This window comes from Pholcus phalangioides, unplaced genomic scaffold (genome assembly GCF_987345545.1).
Source record: "Pholcus phalangioides strain wild (caught in Gottingen) unplaced genomic scaffold, Ppha-v1.0 ptg000011l_1, whole genome shotgun sequence".
NCBI lineage: Eukaryota > Metazoa > Arthropoda > Arachnida > Araneae > Pholcidae > Pholcus > Pholcus phalangioides.
In genome coordinates, this window is record NW_028301604.1 from 22519084 (window position 1) to 22539460 (window position 20377).

The following is a 20377-nucleotide window of genomic DNA, read 5'->3' on the forward strand; positions in this document are numbered from 1 at the left end:
TGACTTTTGTATTTGTATTTTATTTCTATATACAGGTGCTTCAGAAAGAATCATCTAATTTCAAAATGATTCTTCGCTTGCAATCGACCATTAATAATATTTATAATGCGTAGACATTTTCCCCGAAAGTCTATCTATTAGCAGCCTACTTATCTCTCTCTCTCTCTCTCTCATCCTGGTTTTTTTTTAAATACCTATACCCCCGCATGCCAGAAGAACGAATGTGCAAATTTTCTCTTTTTTTTTTAATCAGCTGGTTTCATACCTTATTTTGCTAAGTTTTTCCTGAAACGTGAATGTGTATCCTTATTGAAACACTAAAACATTTTAGGAAAATAACTTCAGTAGAGTTACATGGGTAGAATAAACAATCAAACGCAATTTCTCACGTTCATTTTTTTCCAAGGACATTGTACATTCGTGCTTCTGGTATGGTAGGGTGGGGGGGGGGGGTGCGCTATATAATTTTTAAATCGGATGAAAGTCACCCTGTTAAAGTATTAACTTGATATATTGAGTAGAAATAGAATTTGATAAAATTGCATTATATGATACATGGTTCAGTTGAGTAAAGATATTTTATGTTTTGACGTATTTATTTTCATATTCCGCAACATAAATAAAAATTTCTTATTTGGACTTTCTTTATTTCGGAGAATCTCTTGCGATTCGGTCACACTTTGGGAACCACTGTGCTAGGTGATACTGAGGAAATGATGTTTCGTAATAAATCAATAAACACTATAAATTAAGATTCTATCTTTCTTAAATCACACTTCTGCCATGTGTCAGTTGCTTTCTTTCACGAAGTTTAGAAGAAGAAAAATATATTGTAGATTTTTTTTACGAAGTATATAGCCTACACAAAGACGAAATTAAGCATATTGTCCAATAATCAAATGCAGAATAAAATTTCATTTATGACGCCGAACAAATTTTCAAATAAACATTTTATTGCGTTCTGGTGACATCACGTTATACTAATACATTTCACATCATTTTATATGCATCGCGAATCTCAATAAAATTTTACTATTACTCTATAGTCTAAATACATAATTAAACCAACCATATGGCATTAATATGAGTTACATAATTATAACAAAATGTCATCCGAAAAAGCCCACTCATAAGTAATCAAATCTTATGAGAAATAATCATTCTCACTAATTGCATTAAATCATTACTTTCATTTACCATAAGTTGTATGTCGTTTGTAGCATAGGATAGTCTACTGTAAATGAGTGAAACAGCAAAATTCTTGAGTAAAACTTTAGTTAAAATTATTACGTTTCCAACTGAAAGCGATTTCATAGGCCTATTCTAGATTATTTTTACAAAATCGGCTTTTCAGAAAATGTATTTAGTAGTAACCTATATTGAAATAAAAAAAAAAGTCTGACGCGCGTTTCAAAATATACACTTTTCTCAATAAATGAAATCCTCAATTTTTTGTTCAATGTCTATTTTATCTTTTCTTTTGTTTTCAACGAAACCAAGAAAAGAAATTCTCGTTTTCGAATAGCTATGAGCTCTCGAGTCGTTGAAGAAATACCTACTGTATATGCTATAGTCAATCGATATTATTTTGGTGCCGTTCTAATTTTTTTATGCATTTTTATTATAAAAGCATTTGAATACTGAGCTTCAAATACTGACTGGCAGTCGAAGCCATGTACGGTCCCTAATATTTTCGGTCTGGTTAGTTAGTTGCTCACAGTTCGCGAAAGTGGTACATTTAATTACAGTTAATTAACTGTACAGTTAATTTAATGATAAAGATTTAATGTGAATTTCATAATTTGTCCCGTAAAATCCGCTAAAGACTTCACACGTGAAAGTGGTAATAGCTGCTCAGCCTTTCAAATGCGTAAACATTTCCGATGAAATTCGGAATCTTCGAATCTACAAAAAGGTGAGTAATCATCTTCTGTTGAATACTTCAATTCGTTGATTTGCGTGATTTTCCTTAATTGGTAATAATGTGCTCCACCATTTTAACTGTTAAAAATCAGAAAGTAAATTTACATCAATGGAGGCTCGGACTTTTATCCAGGTAAGACACAATTCATGGCTTCAAGTCTAGTCCTGCCTCCAGTCGACTCATGTACATTGTACTATGTGGTCAGGATTCTATACATTCATTATTTTTATTATTATTAAATATACTGAATATGTTTCTTAAGCAATCAATTATTTCATTTAAATGTACATATGCAGTTATAAAAAAAATTGTAAGACTCAAGTTAGCATGTTTAATAGAATGTGAAAATTCGTAAAAATGCATTTCTTGTGGCTTCAATTAGTGCAGTGAGACTGCTCTTGCGTTCCTTCATAAAACTCTGAGCGTCTTACAGTTCAACTAATGTTAGATAAAACGGGGAAGATCAAAACCATTTTTTTTGGATGTCCTCTTTTGAGATATATGAACAAATGTATTGAACTTTTGATCAATTAGTATCCCATACGATGTCGAACGCAATGTCCTATATGAAGCTACAGCTAAAATTTTCGGTCTATGTACTGCTCTTACACTAAAAAAAGTTCAGGATATTAGATCGCCAGGTAAATGGGAAATTTTCTGAAATTTTAAATTTTAATGGCAAGTAATATGCTATTTATTACCAAAATATATTTTTATCATATTGCACCTTTTGGGTTCATAAATGCGATTCTTACTTCATATTATTCGAACTACAATTCTACCAAGATTGGAAAAAAACCCACAATGGAAAGGATGTCTGTAGTGCTATGATTACTATGATTGGCGAGCTATTCTTTAGTTATCGAGGTCTTGGGTTTCAAGGATTATTGAATGAAGTCATGAGGAATAGTCGTTAAAACCGATTATTAGTCGTGTATGGCCTAGAAAAAAAAGGAGAAAAATAGTTTTGCTTTATTTTGAATTTACCTAAAATCGAATAAAATACGGTTAATTTTAATTTAAAAAAAAAAAAACCTTTACGAGAAAAAACGTTTTTAACTTACATAGCTCCACATTTTCTCACCAAAAAATTATGAAGTCCCTTACTTCGTTCAAAGAAGTTCAAGTTTCCATTCCAGATACTTTACTTTTTTTGCGATATTAAGCAGAAAAATATGAGCTAAGTTTTTGGTCTCGTGAGCCACACACACGTTAGGTAAGTCCAATTAATTCAATACTTATTGAAGCTATTGTCATTCTCACTGGAAGGACCGCAGCTTTTCAATAAAGAAAATATTCGCCAAAATTATTTTATGAAACAATAAACCAACTGGACTGAATGATTCCCGTTAATTGAGCTGGGTGGTGTCTCGTTTATAAGTTGCTGATGAAGAGCTTGGCAACAGAATCGGAAAGGAGTGCGATTCCGCATCGAAAGTTATTATAACGGTAATTAATTTTTTTTGCAATGAACAGTTGAATGGTGGTGCACATTTGTTTTTCATTTTGCAAACCATATAAATTTTATTATATGCTTTCATTGCAGTATTGAACGTAAGATGATTATGATACAAATGACTATTTTTCAGACCAATTATCAATTGTTGAATACTAAAGTTAACTTTAGTGCCTGAATAGAATGTTGATTTGTAAGAGGTTATATATCACTATATTTAGAATGTTCTTCGGCAAAAATCAGTTTTAATTTTCTAATTTATTTTTTTATTTTGGCCCGAACTTTGTGATTCGGTCATTTATTATGAATCGACTCGAATGACAATAAATGACATACATGTACAAAAGATCTGAAACTTATCACATCGCATCATGTAAACCCTATAGCCTACTCGTTGATCATACAATGATTTCGAAAATGTTGCCTTTAGGCGTACTGTTTTACATTGCTTTTTGTTCAAATGTATAACACTATATAAAAATGCACTCAGTGAAACGTCTCGGTAGCTAAGTGTGTGCTGCGATAACTCGCACTAGGAAAGGTGGTCCAAGTCCACAAAAATTGGGTCAGGAAAGGTGCCTACTTTATGGCCATTGGTTCTGAATGCAGCTAGTGGGCCAGAACTACGAATGACAGTTCAGTCTGCCGTAACAATCACTCAGGACCCGTTGCGCCGGTGAAGCAAAAGGCTAACGATCACCGAGTAGACGAAGCATTTCATACATTCATCTTATCTTTTCTCCCAAGTGGGATGACGGAAAAAAGTAAATGTCAAATTGCGTGATGATGTGTAATCACATCAAACGGTTTCATTCTCAAAAGTTTCCGCTTTATATCGCATTTTAAATCTGATTCATTCAATTCGAATTGAAAGTGTCTAGTCCGTTTCCTGCCTTGAAACACAAACGTTTAGCTGCCGCGTTCAATCTATTACGAGCTTTTTTGTGCCTCAAGTATAGAATTTCACCGAGATAGAACGCGGACTGAAAATCGAAACATCGATGAATAAATATTTAAATATCCGTTTGTTGACAGAATACAGATCTTTCATATCTCAAAAAAAAAAAGTTATTTCTCCTTTAATTCTACGATAAAATAATTATTCTCAAAGGAGAATCTCAGATATATAAACGTAATAAAAAAATAATAATTTACTTATCTATAACTCTTTATTTTAAGCAAAATAAACTACGAATCATATGAGACGGCAAATGTAAATTTGAAACCACCAAACATAATGCATAAGAAACCAGTCTTTTGATTTTGATTGTTCTGATATACCTAATTAAATTTTTATTTTTAACTATATTGCATTTTAAAATATTTAATGAAAACTTTCATCGATAATGTTTTCAATAGTTATATAAAGAGAAAGAAAATGAAATATTGGAATATTAAAAATACGTGTGAATATGCAGTGTCGTAACGAGCATTTTTCCGCCCCGTAGCAAATATTATTTTGCCGCCCTCACAACTTTAGAATTCAATAATTTTATTACACGGTTTTTTTTAATTCCACCTAAAATTGCCGCCCGGGCAGTTGAATTGCCCCCCTTACCCCCCCCCCCTTATTTACAGCCCTGGAATATGTAAGCTTCTCGAAATTCCGGAAAATTACAAAAATATAATTAAAAGCATTGCACCGTTGAGCAAATGATTGTTGGACCTTTTTTTTTCCTATTTAAATACGTACTATCTCAAAACGCTTAAGGCATGTCCATTTTGTTGATTGTCTTTCTTATTCGGAAGGATAATAGTCTTTTTTACAGCGCGTAACTTTTCCTTGAAACAGCGTAAGGAGAAAAAGTGGATGCACGTATACAGCGTATATAAAAATATTTTTAATTATTATTATTTTTCTTTGAGTAAAATCGCATTGTGACAAAAAGAACCAAACAGCGCTGAATTGTGCGACTCGCGTTTTTAGTTCTCTTTTCGTGATGAATGCTATTCAAGTTCGTGATGAAAAAACACACACACACACACAACTTGAAACCGGTATTTACTTTATCTGATAATAAAGGTAGAGAGTGAACCAGTGGTTTTTCTTCGCACACACAAACGCGTATAAAAAGTTGGTTAAGTGCTGTCTACGTAAATAGAAAAAACAAAAGTGCTAGTTAAGATAATTGTAGAATCAACGTTTCTTAAGTTTTTATCCGGTGGGATCTACATGCTGTCTAAAATTTTCTGACTAGAATTTTGCAAGATAACTTTTGACGAAATCCATGTCACTGCCATGGAAAATATTTTAAATACTACCTCTTGAAGCGCAATCGTCATAAGAAAGAAGTGGGCAGAAAAAAAAACTTGAAAAATGGTATGTGAATTAGACTATTAGATGGGAATAATGTCTCAAGGAGTCTCATACATTTTATATGCGGTTTCATATCCATTCAATGGTTTAAATTATAATTTTCCATTTTCTCTTTAAGGTTCCTTGCATACTTTAAAAAAGGCGCATGTGAGTGAAGTGATATTGCGTTGGTCAAGTGATGAAAACTATTTGTAAGAATTCATATGTGAAATATTATATACGTCATTATAAAACTCCATGTCAGATAAATAAATCACGGTTGTACCATGGCGTTTTATCGTAGTATCGTTGGACTGTGGGTCTACATATCTGAATGATCAAATACTAATCCGAAAATATTTAGAACAGTGTTTCTCTAACAGTGTTCTACGGAACACTAGTGTGTAAATCGTGCAATGCTTGTTCAAGTAGCCTATTCTGTTGTGAACTTAAATGTTTTTATAATTTCATTATTAAAATTGCAATTGAATCCCTTATTTACAAAACAGTTTAGACATCAAAATCAAATAATTTTTATTAGATTGACAAACATCTTATAGAGGTGTAATATTTTAATTATGTCAGTATGAAACCTCAATTTCATAAAATCTGAGCTAATAATTGCTGGCGATTAGTGTTCCGTATCACGTAAATTCTGAAGAAATATATTCAATGGCTCAGGAAGTTTGAAAAATACTGATCTTAAAGGTATAGGTTACAATGACACAGTAAGAATTGCGTAGATAACGAGATCTCAAATATGACAGAATTTTAAGTTCGCCAGATTTTAAGAAAACTTTATATTTAAGTGTTTAGAACCACACAGATTTCCAACTGGTGTTCTTTGAGGAGGTATTTTTCTTTTAAGAGCTTTTTTTGGGGTTCCGCGTATATATATTCAATCCGAAGATATTGTAAACAGAAAAATCTTTTCACTGTGTGAAGGCTGTTCTTCATTTTGAATTTCGATGAAATGGTATCATGTGAAGGAACAGGTTGAGACTCTTTGGATGACTAAACAACTGAGAAACAGTAATTCCAGTAGGTAGTTTTTCTCCTAGAAAACGTGTACGAGATGCATGTACGGTTAAGTAGTAGTTTTCTCTTGACCTTATCGGTCAAACTGTGAACATTTCAACCATGGAAGGAATTCAAGGAAGGTTTTGCACTGCAATTTTTTTTTTTGTTTCAAATTATTTTTTGTTCAATATTAAAATCTGTTGGAATTTTTAAACCAAAAACTGCTTCCAACTCTATGCGACGGTAAAACGCCATAAATACCTCCCGTTTCATTTGGAAATAATTATGGTGACCATGTGACAAGTATTTTTCGGGACATTCCCGTACAGATCGTGATGATCGTGATTCCCGTATATTGTTTTTTGGGGAAAAAAAATTCCCATGTGAGTGAGTTTTCTTGAACCACAAAACTTACGTGAACTTTACTACGGGACACCCTGATTATTAGAGAAATATTCAATTTTTTTTAGTTGTATGGCACAGTCTCATAACCATGCCCCCCCCCCCCCATCCTGCAGCAGGATCCCTAGGATGAGATCCTTGGTGGGGCTACAGGCCGGACTTCTCACGGGCCCTTCTATAGTGAATTTCTAGCTTCAAAAAACGATGAGAATTGTCCCGGGCCCCAGGGCTGGAGCCCAGTCAGCCCCACCCTTGCGGGGGGGGGGGGTGCACGCTTACAATCGTGAAGGGTTCTACGTGAGCTTTTACGTTGAAACCTTTGATTTACGCAGAAAGTAACTTCAAAGTAAACGTAACTGTAGCATTTTATTAGAGTAATTATTTCGTGAAGAGATCGAAAGGATACAGTGAATTTAAGCTAATATTATAACGACTTTGTTTGCATGAAGGTTTAAAAATCTCACGGGGATCAAAGCTCATATTATAAATAACCAAAAAAAATAAATAAAATAAAAAAAAAATAAATAAATTTATCATCGACTGCATTGAGTTGACATTGAACATTCTGTGTATGCACTGTAAGATGCGTACGTGGCTGTTAAGGAAGTGAGAAAAAATTGGAAAAAACAGACAAATAATATATCAGGGCACGTTTATGTGTGTTCAAGTCTTTTTTTTCCAACCATCTGCTAAGCATATTTTTCTATTCGTTCTTATCACCCTGAAAAATTTGTCGAACGTAGGACCACACAAACAGGGGGAGCAAAGCACACACACAGCACCTGGGAGAGTAGTGAGGGTGGAATAGTTGAAGAACGTTGAGAGTCGGTCATAGATATTCGTGCGGATGGATGGAGATGGGGAGAAGGCACTATAAGGAACTGTCGTGACTCGGATATCAAAAGCACAGCCCAGAAAATGTGTATATACGGACTTCGTTTAGTACGCCGAGTTGACTCTGGACAGAAGAGTCAAAAGCCAGGGAATCCTATAGATTTGCTCAGAAAAGAATGAATCCGCCTATTGTGTGCGGGACAATCTCTTTACCATAATTGCTCAGTTTGTCTAACAGACGGAGGGAAAATTCATATAATAGAAGATAGTAAGAGCAGGAGAGGGGAACTCTCTAGCTCACGTATACAGTGTGTTCATACGATGCATTCGGGGGTCAACTACTAATATCTTTATAAAAACCCACATTTATAGATTTTTGACACCAATAACAAAAAAAACAGTGCCAAAATGAAATTAATTTAAATGACTGTTGCAAAATGGAAAATAATTAATTTAAGATATAGCTAATAATTTTTGTAGTTATATATATTTGAGTAAAATGATTTATTAATAGTGATTACGGTCTCCAAAAAATGCACCGTAGGCTTATAGTAGTTATTTGGAAATTACTGACCATGATCGGCAAAATTCATCGCGAAAGTTCTAAATAATAAAATCGTATGGTCTAGCGCAGTTCTCAAACCTTTTGAGACCACGGCAAGAAAAACTAACACTATAATCAATCAACAATTAATTTTTATATCAATTACATACTATTGATTAGCTTAATTTAAAATGATCAGAGTAAGATTTTTATCGTATTCACTGTATATTTATCATCATATCATCCCGCGAAATAATTGATGTCACGATCCGGTGATTGAGAAACACTGGTCTAGCATAGGACCCGTTTCTTCAATAGGCAAACGGGGCCCGTGCTCATTGCTCACAAATTTAAAGCCACAAAATTGACAACTTTTTGTATTTCAGGCCACATGCCCCTTTCCCCTGCGCACGCCTGTTTTAAAGAAGACTACATATAAGGAGTCCCCATTTACCCAGGGCTTGAACTTATAAGGAGAGGTCTTGCAGAAAAAAATTTATTGTTTCAGAAATATTTTTCCAGTTATACCATATTCTTATATAGTACGTAATACTAAAATAATAGGCTTGGCATACGTCATGGAATTTCGATTATTCCACATGCATTCTGAATAGAAAACATCTGTAACTGACGATGATGCAATTTGTAGAAGATCCCCGTTTTTCTTCGGACTGTCCTGTTCTCTATCCAAGTCGTGTGAGGTCTTGCTGTCTTTCAATAAACCTCCTTACGTTCAAGAAGTGGGGCGGTTTTGTGGACTTGAAATGGCTAATTTTGATTGATTGCTCCGGACCTACCAAGACGAAATTTTTGGAGAGCCCGCTCTCCGCTTGTAAAAGGGGGAATAGATATTATTTAGCTGACGGGATGACATGAGCTATCGTGATCAGGGCAAATGCTGGAAAAATGACCATGCGATATGTCACCAACCGTTTGGGAAGATCATGGATGAACTGAAGAGCATTTTCGTTTTTTCTTATTCAATGTCAGAAAGAGACTTTTTCTCGGCAGTTTCTCTGCGACTATTATTTAACTTTACACCATCTTTATATGGGTAAAAACGTGCAGTCGACGTTCGATACAACGACCCTAACCGTTCCTCGGAAAACGATCATTATATTGAAAAACTGTTATATCGAAAGTTTGGAAAAAAAGATTAACTTTTCAAGATAATTCCGTATTCGGGCGGGACAAAAAAATATTCTTTTTTTTTTAAGTAAGCCGTTGTAATGTAAGCCTGTTGTGATCTTTGTGTTTGTATTTGTAATGACTGGGGCTCGGATTTTTATGACGTCATATTTTTACAAGTCATATTTTAGGCATTTTTGAGCTATAGCTCATATTTTAATTATTTTTGAACGGTTGGTCATATTTTATGAGTTTTCAAGCTATTGGTCATATGTTTTAGTCATTTATCACTGAAAATTAATCTAGGCATTTTCGTCCGAGGGTTACAGTATGTACTTACTTTCCATTCCCGTCTTTCTCCGTTATTTTGAAAAAAGCACAACAAAAACTGTTGCTTTCTCGGTAGCTACTACCAGGACCGTCTTAAAAGCATCGGAAGCCCCCGGGCAAAATGATTTTTCTTAGGCCTCCCTCCCTCCACCTGGCTAGAAATATCTGCCATTCAGTTTACATATTTATTCTCGAAAAATATAAGTAGATCTTGTTATGAATAAGGCCCTATCTTCACTTGAGGCCCACGGGCCGTGCCCAGGTGAGTCTAAGCATTAAAAGAGCATTGGCAACTACTTTGTTCTCCGGCTCCCCTAGCTATGTTTCTAAAGGGACACCATGAATGGCACGCTAAGCACATGCGAAAGATCTTATTCATTTGAACGAACGAAATGTTCGAGTTGAACGCTTTTCTATAATGCTTAAAATCAGAACGAGGATTTTCGGGAGGGGGCAAATTTGGTTTTTCTAACCTTTCATTTGAATTTGACGTTTTTTTAAATTAAAAGTCATTTATAAAATTTTTAATCATGTAAATCGGTAATATATAATAAATAATAATGTATTATTTATTATATAAATAATATAATAAATAAAAGGAAAAATAACTGAAAAAGGAGAGATGGAATAATGAATAAAATTATAAGGTCATATTTTGATATTTTAAGGTCATATTTTGATATTTTAAGGTCATATTTTGATATTTTAAGGTCATATTTTGATGTTTTTAGGTCATAAAAATCCGACCCATAGTAACGACAACGCATCAGGCTAGGAAATAATAAAATTTTAATAAATAATTATATGCACGCACATATGTAGCCTACTGTATCAAATTTTCTAATATCAAAGCCTGAGGTCGAACACAATTTTCGCAAACGAAAAACACGAATTTTGCTCATTTCTTTGCAAAAAAAAAAAAAAAGTAGGTAGAGCGTAAATCACGCGGACGTTGTATTGGATTGAATAGTCTTTTTTGGTTGTTATATAGAATAAAAAATAATATGGGATGAATAAGAAAACATTTAGAACCTTATTGTACCGCTCCTTATCAGGCCGTAACTAGGCTGGGGCAACCAGAGCAATGCCCCGGAACCCCAAGCCGAATTGGGGACTTCACAAAAAAATATAGCCTACTTATTTCGCATATTTCGTAGAAATTTTGACAATTTATTGTTAGAAATGTAATCTACAAAATTAGAAGAGGGAGGGGAGCTTTCTTTTTCTGAGCACAATTTTTTCAAGAGAGGCCCCATGAAGAGCGGGGCCCCGAGAAGGCACGCTACGGCCCTGCTTATAATGAAACTAGTACAATAACGCATGCTACGTTAATATTTATTTATGCAATGTGTATAATGCATCACGATGGCTCGAATCATTGCAAAGGACGCTGCTTTATCGAGTGGTAATTATAGCGTTATATTATAATAAAAAAGTCTGGAGATGCGAAATATGTGACTTATCTTGAAATTGGCCACTCCGCCTTAATCAGATAAAGGGATATTTTTTTATGTGTGTTTTGGTCGGAGCAGCGGCTTCTATGTCCGCTTCGTTGGTCATGCAGACAACCGATGAGTGTCGGGGTTGTGACAGCAGCGATCAAACGACGACCGATCCCTCGATTGTCTTGGTTGATTCGTCTGTGGCATGCGAAGACAGAGAAAGCAACGCAAGAAGATAACCCGTTTAAGCAACCGATCGCAGCTCGGCCACCTAATTAATAATTTTAATAGGTACTGCTTTTCGGAATTTCGTCGTGCCACTTATTCTCGCGTTAAATGACAGGGAGGAGGAGAAATAGTCGCCGTATGTGTATAGTGTATGTAGGAAGAGTGTAGAAGAGAGCGAACGAGTTAAGCAAGTATAAGGCGAGGGCAACGTTTCGATTTCACGCGCTCCAGGTATTTCTCCATTTCTCTTTGCTTTTCCTCCTCGATGAAGGAACAACTAAAAAATCTCTTTGTATGGTGTCTCTCTGGCGCTCTCGGAAGAAAAGTTATGCCAGCTATTCTGTCTCTTGACACGAGAAATCACGAGGGGAATCGCAAAAATCTTTTCCCACCACCACTTCTACTTCCCTCCACGCCACCGCATTCAAGAAGCTTGTGTTGCGAATCTTACCGACTCGTAATTAAAACTCTTTTTGTTTCGAATTATGGAAACTCAAACAAAAGAATTCGCGTAAACTTCCCCCTGCACCCGTTTTCTACCGCTGTTGGTTTTCTCACTTCCCCCTCCTAGAAACAACTTTCAAAAGGCGACAAACTACATACTGTAAATGTACAAGACACAGAGCAAGAAAGAGAGAGCAGAAAGACAGAAAGAACTGGAATTGTTGGTAGAGAGTGGAAGGAGTTCCAGATTAGATGAGTACAGTTTTAGGAAAATAGATGAGACAGTACATCCGCGAACAGCAAAACAAACATGCCGTTCAGGCAAATGCCTTTTCTATATTAAATCACTGAGACAATGAATGTTGCTGCTGTCGTAACAGTACAAAACGTTATAAACGTTCAGTTCGCATAGGACAAAATATTTCTTTATTCCTTTTGTTCCATCACAAAAATGTTGATTCCCAATGAAAATGTTTGTGAATGTAAACCAGATATTTACCATACTAAATATTTTCAGCGATCTTCCTGCGCTCAGAAAAAAACTTTTTATTTCGTTTTTAGAGTTTATTTCAAGTGCGTAGAATATGTGTGTGTGTGTGCTTCACGTTTTTTTTATATTAGCACATTCATCTCTAGATACAATATAACATGATTGGAAAAAGACTTAATAGATATATTTTCAAGCAATTAATGCACTTTCTCCCAGTTAATAATCATTAAATTCATTCTAAATAATCAGCGTTTTTCTATAGTCGCATGCTTTCCATTTTACCCAGTTCGGTGATTTTAATTTGTGAGAACTTTCAACCTCGAACTTATAATTTGTGAGAACTTAACTATCAGAGGGTTTGATATAAATTTAAAAGTTCCACACACACACACACAGTCCGAGGAAACGTCAAAAATGGAATCGTTATTTCAACTATGACTTCAGCAGGACTTCTCTTACGTAATAGAATTGCACACCATTTCAAAAGTTTTCAACTTTTTCCGGGGGGGGGGGGGCAAAGAAGCGTACTCAATATATATACAGTATACATTTCTGTCGTATTTTTAAATACCCTCCCCCCCGGTCTTCCCCCTCCAAATGACGGGCCTGTATTCGGGTCTGGAAGACGCAACATTAGAAAAGTTGACTTCTGAGTAACATTAACTTTTGTCCAACGCATTTATCCTTGTAAGAAGCAACACCCTGCATGAACGGCGTTATTCCAAGACACTGATTTGCTTACAATGCCGGAATGATAGAATTCAGCAACAATGATGCATATGCAGCCCGATGACAGAGTAGGCCTATGTCATGCCAAAAAACTGTTTCTTCCTTTTTTTTTGCGATCCATTGAAGTGATTGAATTCTCTTTCAAGGACCGAAATAGACACAATTTATCAGTCAAGCTTCCTTGTGCAAAATCACCGTTTGGGTAAAAATTTCACCAGTAATCCTTTCATTCCTGTAATCTCGACGTCATATTTATCGGCGAGCCATGACCCCCCACACGTGTGGGACTGACAAGGCTAAAGCCCTGGGGATGATTCTCATCATTTTTTGTTTTTTGTTTTTTCACTCTATAAATTCATCGTAGAGGGGCCCGTGAAAGTCTGGTATAGGGAGCCCGCAAAAGATCTCAGCCTAGGGGGGCCCTGATCCAATATGTGGGAGCCATGCGGTGAGCAACAGTTAATAGAAATGGTTCTACTCAACGTGTTCAGATAACCTGTCACGGAGTTAGGGTAACCAAATGAGATGCCTGAAAAACCGGGATGAATCACGGAAATCGTTGTTAAAAACCGGGACGAAACCGGAACATTTTCAAAACTCTCATTTGGTGGGCATTACAGTGTAAAATTGTAAACTAATAATGTATTACGAAAATATTATCGCACTACTTCTACACAAAATCGAGTAAAACACGATATGGGAGCCATGACTGCCAGACCAAACGTCCATATATACATGATTGAATAGGGTACGCAATGAAGGGTGAGATGCGTTACATTGTATATTCATAAATTACTTGGGGGAGGTACTTGAGTAGCCTACTCTTAGTCTCACATTATAACGTCAATGCTTTTACGAATTGTCGACCCTCGGTTTACGAACCTACTAATTCCGTCCGGAATTGTTCAGAAACTTAAATAGTTTTTTTCCCCTCCATATTACGTTAAATTGATTAATTCGTGCTAAGGACTCCGAACATTTTCAGTGTAAACGTACACAGCAGTGCTTTACGCTCAGTGCATAACGTAAACCCGATTGAAATCATTAGGATAATACTGAAAGCGCTTTCCTTCAGAAGAGGCAATCCCAATCTTACAAGATAACGGGCTTATATCGGAGCAAAGGCGCGGGGCTGTCTTCTTTCTTTAAAATCTTCTATAATCTCAGTGTCAAAGCCCTCAAAATTTCTGCCTGCAATCTGGCCACAATTCCTTCAAAACTGAATTCATATTTGTGTATGTCACTTGGACTTGGAGCCAATCAGTATAATCAATATAATCAATAAATATATTGGAGCAGCCTCCCTCCACCTCTGATTCCAGCCCTGGTTGATGGCGCCATCGATTTTCAATAAGTATGTTTTTACTGACATCCACACATTTTTCGAGCCTCCACTCAATGCATTGTCGACTTTTTTACTTCACTCCCTCCTTACCTACAACTTCGAATGAAAAAAATGTATGAAACATTCTAATTACTTATACGGGGTGTCCTATAAGTGCTAGCACGGCCTTTATCTCATCAACGTCGTAGAAGTATCACAAACTAATAAACCGGTTAATTTTTTTTTATATTTATCAAATATTCTGACTTCAATTGGGAATTATGGATAATCACTGGTGGAAGTGATAAGCACATTAAAATTCATCGAATTTACCGAGGCGATCGGTGATTATGCAAAATCACAAATTTACCGATTTTCCCGTAACATGTGGAAAATACAGTGTGTAACAAAATAAAAAAAAAATCTAAATTTTTATACGGTCCCACTGTGCTCAAAAACCCAATAAGAAAGTTATTGCTCAATCTCTCCTGATGCCAACAAAAAAATTTCCATGTTTCTAAGTGCAATACTCCCAGAGATATTTGAATTCGAAAAACGGAGAAAATTCGGGAAAGAACAGCGTTAAATGCGGGTGAAACGTTTTTTGCGCATTTAACGCTGTTCTGTTTTAACAAGAAAAACTATGAGAGAGAGATAAGGATAATAGAGTTCTATTTTCCCGCTTTCTAGACAGACGAGTGGTTACCTTGACAAATACGACGATGAATTCCAGTTACATATATAAAAGCGAACGAATATCCGTTAGCGTAATTGGCTCCAAATTACATTCACTGTCTAATTGGAACTCTCAGACGTAAATTCAAACTCATACGTATTACTTTTTATACGAGTTCAACTTAAACATGGTATTTATATGTATATAAGCCTGGTATTAATGTTTTTTACTCACTTAAAATGATTCCATTATAAATGTACATACTGCATTTTGTAAATGGGCCCTGGTAATCTATCTGTTCACTAATTGACATCAGAAATTCAATTTCTTTTTTTTTCCGTATTCCAGTCCGTTAAATCTAATAGTAAATTTCAAATTATATAAAGATTCATGCATTGAAGGGTTACGTAACATTTTTTTCTGAATATATTTGGTCTAGATATTTAATGAAGTTCATAAAATCGATTTGCTATGCAAATGTGTGCGTTATTGAAATTATATTCCAAAATAAGTAAATTTCAGATCAAACAAAAATGTGGACTTAGAAGTATCAAGAGCATAACTTTAAAACATGTAGAATTTGCTGCTATCTCCCGAGAGAATCAAAGCGAAAGAAAATGAGAAAGTCTAAGAAAATAGATAGAGAGGGTTGATGAAAATATTGGTGTTCGGAAAGTCGTGGGGAGCTGGATGCTTAGGGATGATAGCTCAATCGTTCGTTCTAGGCTAGCAAAAGAGCATTTCAAACATTGTGCTCGTATTAACGTGTCAATAAAGCGAAGGATACATATCAATATTAAGGAGCCTCTTCTCCGATGACGTCACTTGATAGGAACGGGCCAACGGCTCTAACAGAGGTGGCCAATCCACCCCCTTCCGTCGACGATAAGGGGCTTTACTCAAACAGAGCCGTGGATGAGGCACTACATCGGCCTTATCTCGACCGGAGCAGGCAACGCAATGATGATCTGACCGAAGAAAAAACCCGAAGAAAACAAACGTCACCTCATCCCACACACACGTGCTTTCTAGCGAGTGCCTTTGCTTGGCAAGAACTTTGTAGCAATAAGAAGCATTTTCCAGATACTTCGCTACCAGAGAGAGCCGTCCTCGTCAATATCTTTTCCATACAAAAATCAATTTCTAGTCTCAATGCCGCTGCTTGCAGAGCGATAATCTCATCAAAGATTTAATCCTCTTCGAGTAAACATTCCGCAGTCGTACGATGTGTTCAAACGAAATTATCCTTAATTTATTCTGACGTGCAAACAGATGAGAATCAAATCGAGCTCTCATCATATTCTACCTATTTTCGAAATATTATCGCATATAGAAAAAAAGCAAAGTTGAATTCTGTAATGAAGAAGCGGGAGAATTAATTCATTTTTCCCGCTTAAAATATCTATACAAATCGTAATATGCGATTTCAGCGGTGTTGAACTTCTCGAACAAAGTAAAATACAAAGTTAAAAAAAACAGTTCCGCACTGCCCCATAATGCAATACATTTCGGAAAGTACCTAGCGGGTATCATTTCCTAGGCGCAGAAAATTGAATTAAACAGGATTTGAAATCTAGACTGAAGAAGCATTTCTAGTAATGACCGAACGGCCATCAATCTCTTCTTGATCCGTTTGATCGAAATGGGCGGCGTACAGGCGATCACACAACCTTCCCACCATCCACTCAACCTCATTCAACTGGGCACACATACCACCGAGGTATGCCTTCTATCGTTTATATTGAAAGTTGTCAGAACTGTATACTTTAAATTACAGTTATTGCGCAAAGAATGGTCTTCGGTCGTGGACAGTGTTGGAACGTGAGCTGAACTGTAAATAGGCCTTACGGGAACTCCCTCGTATCAAATCATTTTGTCGAAATATTGAATTTCGTCGAAATAGAAGACCGCGAGATTTATAAGATTATTAATGCATTCGAAATATATTTCGTTTCGCCTCGCTTTGGAATTTTCAGTTTTTTTATTGAATTTTGATTCCGCACACGTACGACATTTATGAGAGGTTTCGTCTATTTCGGGAGAACCAAATTTTTCATTGCTTCTAAAGCGTGGAAAAGAAAATCTACGCATTTGCGCGAGAGCACAAACCACCCTAAAGCCCTTATTCGAAAATAATTTTCAAAAGAGCACGCACGCATTTCCGCTCTGGTATCATTCAGCTCTAGTAATATGCGCGCGGGTTTCATTTGTCTGACTAAGAAATCATCTCTGAGAATGATATTGGAATCGTTCAATAATAGATTGTATGTATAAAAATTCAAATCCCAGAAAGGTGAAAATAAGAAAGGTATAGGAAATTCTGATTTTGGTAAATTCATTATGTAGGCTTAGTTCAATCATTTGTTTTCACGTGTTTAGTTTATCTCATCTAGAAAGATAGTTTGGAAATAAAATTTGGGGAGTTCCACATATTCGGTATCATTTTAATTTTTAAAGCATTTATCATGATATTTTTCTGATTAACATATGGATGCATGGTTAGACGTCAGACCATTAATCTTTGATATTTAATCTTGATTTAATTGTTTACATCACCTTGAAATAGAATTGAAACAAATTTTAATCGTTCGTTAAAAAAACGAAAGTGCAAATTTCTGATTCTCAATCTCCATTAGTAAGATTGAAGAACGCAAGAACTTTGCTTTCAAAAGTGAAAAAAGAAAAATGTGTTTTATACTTGAAAGGGATCGTCTCCTAACACTTTTTGCTTTTTTTTGTCATCTATTATTTTTTAACAGCCTTTGGTTGAAGGTAATTTTATGATACGGAAAAAAATCGGGATTGGGGTATTCAGACCTGGATAATGACGCATCTAAACTTAACACATAATAACGCTTTTAATGATGTAATATGTGAATTCGTTTCAAGTAATGGCACCCTGGAAGTTTTTATGATCCCTTGCAATGCATATAACCAAAAACACTCAAAGCTTCAAAGCCCGAGTTGGAAAAATGAAACCCATTTTTATAGTGGAAATTAGCTTCCTTCACAAAAGATTATCTCGGCTCATTTTTAAAGCGTAAAGAGGGCATATTTCCATCAATTTTGGATGTAGCGCTTAAAAATCTCGCACTCCGTAGAACATCTTGCTTGATGTTTTACGTTGTGCTTGAAGAATGCTTTCGTATAGATTCCGCTCATAAAAATTTACTGTTTAGACTCGAAATGCATCACAAATATCATTCTGGCAAAAGAAAAACCACGTAGGAGCATTTTAAATGCGTTCAATAATACTTCAACGCATTAGCCGCATCGATGCAGGATCTACTCGTATCATATAATTCGACAATGCTTTATACCGGTGGGTGTAATATTTGAATGATACTGAACTTTTGCTAAACGATTCTATTTCCCATTCAACGCATAGCAGCGTATAACATACTCTAATGAATATAAATTGCTGATGCTGTCTGTGTTCCAACCCCGATAAGAGGCTTGCAAGCACCTATTTATCTATTGGATTTAAATCGTGAGAAACCTTTTCTAATTAGCCTTCGTGTGCGTAAAAATCCCCGTGATAAAAACGAGAGTGATCCAAATCGACAAAATTAGATTAATTTTGTACTATTGCTCCTCAGATGTTTACTATTTAGTAGCTACGTATTTTACTTCGTTAATTGTTCACTATTGAAACGAAATGTATTTTTTTATATCCATTCGTTGATCGTGATGGTTTTATGAAACTTAAGTTCATATACCATCAGGTTGAACTGGCTTTACTTCAGAAAAATTGGTGGTAATTAGTATAAAAATAATGCGTTGGGGGAATTTTGCGACAAAAGAAATTTCCGTCACAATTTTTCCCCCGTTTCTTTTACTTCAGATTAATTTTATCAATCATCGTGACTGAAATCTTTCTTTCACTACCGATCCTCTCAAATTTGCTAAAAATCATTTTTTGAAAAAGAGACGCACGGCACACCGATAAATCAGATGTTGGCGCTTATCCAATGAAAAAAAGCTTTATTCGAATTTTTTTTTAAATTATTCAAAAAATAAGTGATTTTTCTATCGAAATCTAAGTCTTGGCAAAACCATTTCTTTTGTCAAAGAAAGCCGATTTTCTGATACATTTATATTTATTTCTCTATTGTCGGATGCTAGATATTTTTTTATCTATCACTCTCCACTCACTCTCACCCCTTTTTAGACTTTCCATCAAAGTGAGTGTAAAAAATAAATTTTAAACATTAAAAGAAATAAGCTATTTATTAAACTCAAGAAATAACAGAATCTTTTTCTTTCCTTGATGTCGAAGCATGAGACTCTGTTCTTGATTTAGTATCTTGTTTCCATTGCGTGAACAAATAAAAAGCGTAAGACACGCATCCTCTGCAAGTGATTTGATCGAAATCGAAATAAAAAAGGATAGGCTCGGAATAAAAAAAATAAATCGGTAGACAAAGAGATACAGCTCAAGAATCTGCCGAGACCCTACGTGACAAAAACTTATATGTAAAAACTGAAACTATTCCCCCCACTCCGTCAATTCTCATTACCTTTTAGATTCATACCTATGCGTATTTTTAGTGGGTAATCACTGTTTCAAAAATCAATGAGCGTTTCGTCAAAAAGTGAGCATTAGAAAGTCTGATTTCATAGTCGTGATGAAGAAAGTACATGCTGCGTATAATGACGATATCGGCAAAATCAAAAACATCTCGTATATTGGATAGCATGAGTCAAAATTTCATCCATCTTTTCTTCACGAACAAGGCCAGACCTTATCACGAAAAGGTGGCCCGTCAAAAAAAAAAATCTCGAATGAGGACTTATCTTGGGAGTCGATCTCTTTCTTTCGGTTAGTTTCGCCCCTTTCTCTTGTTAATCGAAGTCACACTCAAGAATTCACTTCCCTTTCAAAATGACACCTTTCCTAACATTCAGTCTTAACCTTCAACCGTCATCGCTCACGAAAGCGGCTGATGACTTGATGAATCAGTGTGACCGCAGAATTCGAGTCAGGTTCACTATCTTGCTAGCTGCTGTTCCCTTCCATCCTTGATAGATCTCGGATTATCTATACTAGATCGACGATGAAACTCTGAGGTAGTTAGTAAGGCTACAGAGGAACGTCTAAGGTGATTTC

General features: G+C 35.6%; 1 protein-coding gene across 3 annotated transcripts in view; it reads left to right on the forward strand.

Annotated features, from left to right (window-relative positions):
- LOC149080227 (homeobox protein engrailed-1-B-like) overlaps positions 1 to 20377 on the forward strand; it is a 74595-nt gene that overhangs the window by 14907 nt on the left and 39311 nt on the right. The window contains exon 1 of one of the 3 annotated variants that reach the window (XR_016193553.1): positions 444 to 3373. The exons of the other annotated variants lie outside the window; for them this stretch is intronic. The gene's annotated coding sequence lies outside the window, so the exon portion shown is untranslated. Of the gene's footprint in view, positions 1 to 443; positions 3374 to 20377 lie in introns of those variants that run through there. 3 annotated transcript variants of the gene reach the window in all.